Raw genomic sequence first — 6507 nt, 5'->3', positions numbered from 1 at the left:
CTCAGTCGGTTAAACCTCCGACTTCAGCCCAGGTCAGATCTCACGTTCGTGGGTTCTAGCCCCGCATCAGGCTCTGTGCTGACAGGTAGCTCAGAGCCTGGAGCCTGCTTCCAGTTCTGTGTCTCCTTCTCTCTCTGCCCCTCCCCCTCTCATGCTCTGTCTCTCTCTGTATCAAAAATAAATAAAACATTAAAAAAAATTTTTTTTAATCAAATCCATATTATTTTTCTGAATCTGGGAAAGCAACTTATGGAGCATAACCTGAAACCCAGTCTTACCAGAGGCTGAAACTATTTGTAGTATCATCGTATTTGGATAGAAAACAGAGGGAGGTAAGAAACTGACATTCTTAAAGGATTATTTAAATTTGCTAATTTTGGTTTATACAATCTAAACAAATTATGAGCCTTATTAGCCTATTACCTGGCAACTAAATTCCTTGGATGGGACCCAAGAAATAAGCTAAACAATCTTAGGAGAAATCTTCCATATAATGAGTAATTTTACAGACATTTCCAGTATATAAGTCTATAAAAATATAAATTGCCTAGTGTAACAACTAAATCAGCATATCGTTTCTTCAGAGTAGGATTTAAAAAAAATTTTCTTATGATTTTTATTTATTTTTGAGAGACAGAGACCGCGTGAGCACAGGAGGATCAGAGAGGGGGAGATACAGGATCTGAAGCAGGCTCCAGGCTGAGCTAGCCATCAGCACAGAGCCCGATGCAGGGCTCGAACCCACAATCGTGAGACCATGACCTGAGCTGAAACCAGACACTTATTAACCAACTGAGCCACCCAGGCACCCCTCTTCAGAGTAGGATTTAATCTTTGTTTCTAAAGTGCTTGCTACTAAAGAGGTAGTCAAAAATCCAAATCATGTATTCAAATCCGGTTGCTATCTCCAATCTCTTTCTTTTATTTATCATCAAGACCTGTTTTTCCCACAATAAAACAAACAGGCATTAACAGTCCCTAAAGTATAATTTCTCAATTTCAAAATGGTAAGTTTTTTAAATGTCTCATTTATTCATTTTTGCCGGATAAACTCGTATCACGAATTACATTTCAGATAAGACCAAAACACTATTCACTTTAAATAGCCTTTCCCTCACAGGGACCTACAGAGTCATCAAAAGTGATCCTAGATATGAGCCTGCAGTTTCTAATCTGTGTCATTCTCTTTAGTGTCATTCCCAAAAGAGAAAATGACTTGAGTATCTGCAGGGAGAAAAAAAGAAGAAAATCGTATCTAAGAGGTTCCTCCATTTATTTTCAATTCACAAAATATGTTTAAAGTTTGCCAAAGCAAGCTAACTCCACCAACTTCAAAAGACAACGTAAGCAGTAATTCCCAATTATATTGATCTCAGAATCCTACTGTTAGTTTCATCTCCTATTTGCTTTATTTATGTTTTTTAAAGTTTATTCATTTATTTTGAGATAGAGAGCATGCAGGAAAGGAGCAGAGAGAACAGGGAGACAGAGCCCCAAGCAGTCTCCATGCTGTCAGCACTGAGTCTGACCTGAGGCTTGATCTCATGAACCAGGAGATCATGTATGACCTGAGCTGAAATCGAGTCAGATGCTTAAAAGACTGACCCACCTAGGCGCCCCCATGCTTATTTTTAAGATGTTTCAAGAATATGAGCACCACCATCACATTGGATAACTGCAAATGTGTAAGTGGTGAAATTGCTAGCAAGAAGAGATGATGAGGAGATGGAGGATAGAAAGAGATATAATAACTTTACATAAAATACATAAAACATAAACATCAATTATTTATTTCTGTTTTCTACAATAATCCAAACTATTAAGTGGACTCTAGAATTAGATTCTCAACTCAGGTTTATCAAATATCAAATTGCCAAAGGAACCCTGAAAACATCCATTTATATTTAAAAACCTCATATTGATGAACATTGTTTACTTGATTTGTATTTTAGAATTCAGTAAACCAGAAGACTGCTAAAACGAGGTGACATTACTTGGAAAAATTATTACTATAAAATACTAATTATCCAGCTCTCCTGCTGCTCACCTTCTAGACAGAACCCTTATTACTGGCAGCTAGTTATCAGGTGGAGGAGGGGAGGTCCAACTTTAGAACCAGGAAGACGCGGGTGTGAACTCTGGTACACCACACCTTGAACCTGTTTTACATCTCTAAAATGGGAATTTATTAATACCTACCTTGAAGGACTTGTTTTTAATTAGTGAAATACGTGTGTAAAGCAGCTGGCACAGAGTAGGAACTGAGGAAACCTTAGCTGCTATTAGTACTGTTTTTCTCAGAAGTACAACCAAGAGAAGATACAAGAACGTGACAGGGAAATACAGCCTAGGTTACATTTAACTGCTAAACCAAAACAAAACAGAATCAAACAAATAAACACACTCGCTCTGATAGTTCAAGTAAAACTTTGGGCTAAATTTTTTGTTCACATTTTAGATATACAAAATAAATTTGTAGTACCTCTTTATAAATATGTAAAATTCAAAATCAGCTACAAATCCAGTTATTTTGGAGCGAAATAAAAATGAAAGATTACTATCACACAGTAAAACAGATAGTTTTATGAACAAGTGAGATGATTTCACCATTGGGGGAAAAATGCCGAAACTAAGATTTAAAAAAGCTTATGAAAGGATAGTAAAAGAGTCCTACCTTTAAACCGACTGCTATAAGATCTGTAACAACACTGTATGGAAAAAGTAAAAAGAGAAAATGGAAAACAAAGTTAGAGAACAAGTTTTTAAAAGACAGAGATAAGATTAAAGAAAAAAAGGAAAAGCATTATAATAATAAAAATTAATAAAAATAAGAATGCGATGAGTTGTGAAATGTTAATACAAAGAAAAGTGATGGGCCAGTCTAACAACAGCAAAGAGTAAAAGCAAAGCTTCAACCACAATATAAGAAACAAATAGATCAAATTCTTTTAGTATTTATTAAAGTATTATTGTTCTAATAAAATGAGTTAAGTATGTGTTTATCCATTTACCTCTATTTAACAGATCCAAATCAAAACTTAAAATCACCAAATTTCATTCTTTTAAATCACTGGTCTGAATTATCATGTTTAAAATTCTATATGAATTAAAGCCAGTGAGTGGCTTTTACAGAAATAGAAGGTTTCTTGCAAATTAGCATCTACCACGCAGAACAGCTCACCAAAATGCAGCTAAGATAGTCTCTCAGAACTAAAATAAACGCAAACCTCAAATTTCAGACACGAAAATTTTCAAAGATCTGCTTTTTAAAAAAATTTTACCACATCAAAACTGTGTTTAAGTATAAATTATCTCAGGAGGAAATGAACACATACACACACACAAGAGACAGTTGGAATTTGAGGAAGAACTAGAAAGATATATGGACTGGTGGTTTGTCGTTTCTTTTTTAACTATCCAAAATAATGAAAAAGGACCTTTTTCAGGCTGTGGGAAAATGCAGAAAGTTAATTAGCCTTCAGAAGCAAAAATTCACTGTGTTCAAAACCACATCCCTTAACCCCAAGGTGTAAAAACCCTATAAAGTTCTCCCAAGAAAAATTCCACCTCTTCTAATCCCCGAGAAACTATATTCAATTACAATTTACCTCCATAGCTCCTAAAGCTCTAAATTCTATATATTATTAAAACCTCTACTGCCATTATTTAATAAAGTAAATTTCTGAATCTGAATTGTTCAATGATGCATATTTGTTTTTAAAAAAACAACCATGTCGATTTAAAATTTTTCCTTAGACTTGTGAAACTTGGAATTCATTTGTCTGAAATTTAAATGTGTCAAATAACTGGGCATAAAAATTAAGATTGTGTCGGTCCTGAACTTACCGTCCAGGATCTGTCTTACTGCCTCACATATTTCAACCAGTAACAACTCATTCTTAGCTTTAATAACACATAAAGGGTGAAGAGTTATTAAACCATCCAAAAGCATAAGTCTGCACTTCTCAGTGTTACCCAACAGATGGACAGCCCAAACGCAGAACTGGAGTCCTCCTTATCAACACTATAAATTTTCCAATACCAAAACCTACCCTGCTTCCACAGCTCAAGTCAAACCATCTACCGGACAACACACTACACACAGTGAGACACCAATTTCACAACCTCCCTAAACTGAAATACTGGCATAATTACACAAATAATCAACACAGCAAAACTTTGCACTCATATTAAGTGTAACTGAATAAGGTGACGTGACGTGAGTTTTCAACAATGCTCTCAGGAAAGTTTCAATTAAACAAAAAAAAAAGCTACAATTGAATTAAAATAAAGAATATCAAACCATGAGTGAATCTAAAATGGCACTTTGTCTAGAGTCTGTGGCAGTTGCAATTCGCTTTCAAATAAGTGAATCCAAATATCCCACACACTTCATACTGCTGAAGTACATAAATGAAGTCTAACGAAGGCAAAAATTCTTGGAAGATTCCATTGTCTTTACACAGCATGGCAACAATCATCAACTAATGGTGACGTGCACAAGGCTTTCACTAAGCAAGTTTCATACATTTTACAACCAAGGGGTTTGCAGGGAACTTTTGTCTTCAAAAGCAAGTAAAAGGCCAAACAAAACCTCAAATACATACTGGGAATAGGTAGAGGATTTGCAAGCTCTAACAGAGCTGGAGATATTTTAAAAATCTTGATGTGCATATGCTACAATAATTAATCTACGAAGATCCGAATCCAGTCGTCTCCTTAAACATGAAATTACCGGTCAGGTCTCACGCCAAATGCTTGGGTCCTCAGGCAAATATTTACATCGGCGATTTCAAATCTTTTTATTTTAGTCACGGGCCTCAACTTTTAAAGAGCTCCCCGAAAACTGCAGAAATTCACGGAGTTTCTTTTGGGGGGTCGCGGGGGGCGGCGTCCGTGGTCACCAAGTCCAGACGCCCGGTGTACAGACATCGCGGGCACAGCTCACAGCCCAAGTCCGGAGACCTCCGCCGGTCCCCCGCCAGCACGTCGACACCCCGCGGGGGGCCCTGGCTTCGGGACCAGGTCGCCGCCCAGACGTGCACCGACGCGTGCACTCGCCGCCCGCCTCTCCGCGGCCACTCGCCTCCCCGCCAGGGGAAGCTCCGGCGCTCGCCCCACCTCACCGGTAAACAGCAACTCCCCGAGCGGGAGGACGCCCGCCCCGAGCGCCGCCTCCGCCTCCCCCAGCGCCGCGCACCATTTTCTGAGAGGAAGTGTTGGCAGGCCAGGCAGGGCTCCCCGGACTCTCGCGCGGAGGGCGGACCCCGGCACCCGGCGGCTGCACCCGGCTTTCCTCCGCTTCCGGGTGTGAGGATGGAAAGGGGCGGACATTACGGGGGCGCCCCGTGGAGGAAGGAGAGGAGGCGGCTGACCGCCCCTCCGCGATTCGGATAGCGCGGAAGCCCCGCCGTCGGGCTCGGCCCGGGAAGCTCCTCCGGTCGCCGACGCCGCGCCCGGCTCCCCGGCCGCGGCGCGTCCGGCCGAGAACCGAAAGGAAGCGGGGCAAGCTTCGCCGAAGCGCCGCCGAGTACTTACCCATCCATGGCCCAGACCGAGGAGCGCACGGTGCGGGGACTGACGGGCTCACCGCGAGCGGAGGGCGGAGGCGGCGGCAGCTGGGCGGCTCCAGGGACGGGCAAGCGGCGCCTCTCCGGAGCCCCGCCGGGTGGGAGGTGGAAAGAGAGTGGGAAACAGGGGCGGAGACCAGGGACGCTCCCGCCACCGCCGCGCCCCCGCCTTCCCCACCCCGCAAGCGCGTCCCCGCCTCGCCTCATCCCGCCCCTTAGCGTCGACGCCCTCCCTCTGCCCCGCCCCCAGCCGGCCTCCGGCTCGGCTCCAGGGCGCCCTCTTCCTGCCATCGCCCTTGGACTCCGCCTCCCGGCCGCTCATCCCAGCGCGCGCGCGCGCCTCGCCCGTGCCTCCCTCCTGTGTTCACGGGAGCGTGCTCCTTGTGCTTCCCGCTTCGCAGCCCCGCCCGCCCACCCGCGGGCTCTGCCGGCCTTCCGGCCGCTCTTCCCTGGGCCGTCTGGCTCCGACTCCGCAGGCTACCCGAGGAAGAGCGTGGGAGACCCGACTCCGGCGTGTGGGCAGGAGTGTCCCCAGGACCCCAGAACCGCGGCAGAATTGCGCCTGGTGGGCGAGGCTGGCGGTGGCTCGATCCCAAGCATTGAGACCAGGCGCGGGCAGTGGTCTTCCGAAGCCCCGGGCCCTGCAACCCACAGAAGCCCGGGTTCGGGACCCGGGCCGGCGCGAACTCCAGTGCGGGACCCGCCGGTCGTCCGCCGGATCCTGTGAGTGGTTCTCTGGGACTCCCGTGGCCCGATAGATGTGGTTGAGATTAAAATGAATGAGGTGACAAATAAATAAGTAAAAAAATAAATTGTGTTATATTCAAAAAATTAAAAATAAATTAAAAAATAAAATGAATGAGGTGAAAGAGACTGCCCAGAACTTAAGAACCTCTCAATTGTGTACAGTTTTTGAGTACTATTCGACCCGAAAGTC

General features: G+C 43.9%; 1 protein-coding gene across 3 annotated transcripts in view; it reads right to left on the bottom strand.

Annotated features, from left to right (window-relative positions):
• PTBP3 (polypyrimidine tract binding protein 3) overlaps positions 1 to 5764 on the bottom strand; it is a 115353-nt gene extending 109589 nt beyond the window's left edge. For all 3 annotated transcript variants that reach the window (XM_029919713.1, XM_029919715.1, XM_029919714.1), the window contains exon 1: positions 5539 to 5764. The gene's annotated coding sequence lies outside the window, so the exon portion shown is untranslated. The remainder of the gene's footprint in view (positions 1 to 5538) is intronic.
• Positions 5765 to 6507: the final 743 nt, after the last annotated feature.

The sequence above is a fragment of the Suricata suricatta genome, chromosome 13, assembly GCF_006229205.1.
Source record: "Suricata suricatta isolate VVHF042 chromosome 13, meerkat_22Aug2017_6uvM2_HiC, whole genome shotgun sequence".
Taxonomy (NCBI): Eukaryota; Metazoa; Chordata; class Mammalia; order Carnivora; family Herpestidae; genus Suricata; species Suricata suricatta.
Note: the sequence above shows the minus strand (reverse complement) of the source record. Positions and strands in the feature narration are given on the sequence as shown.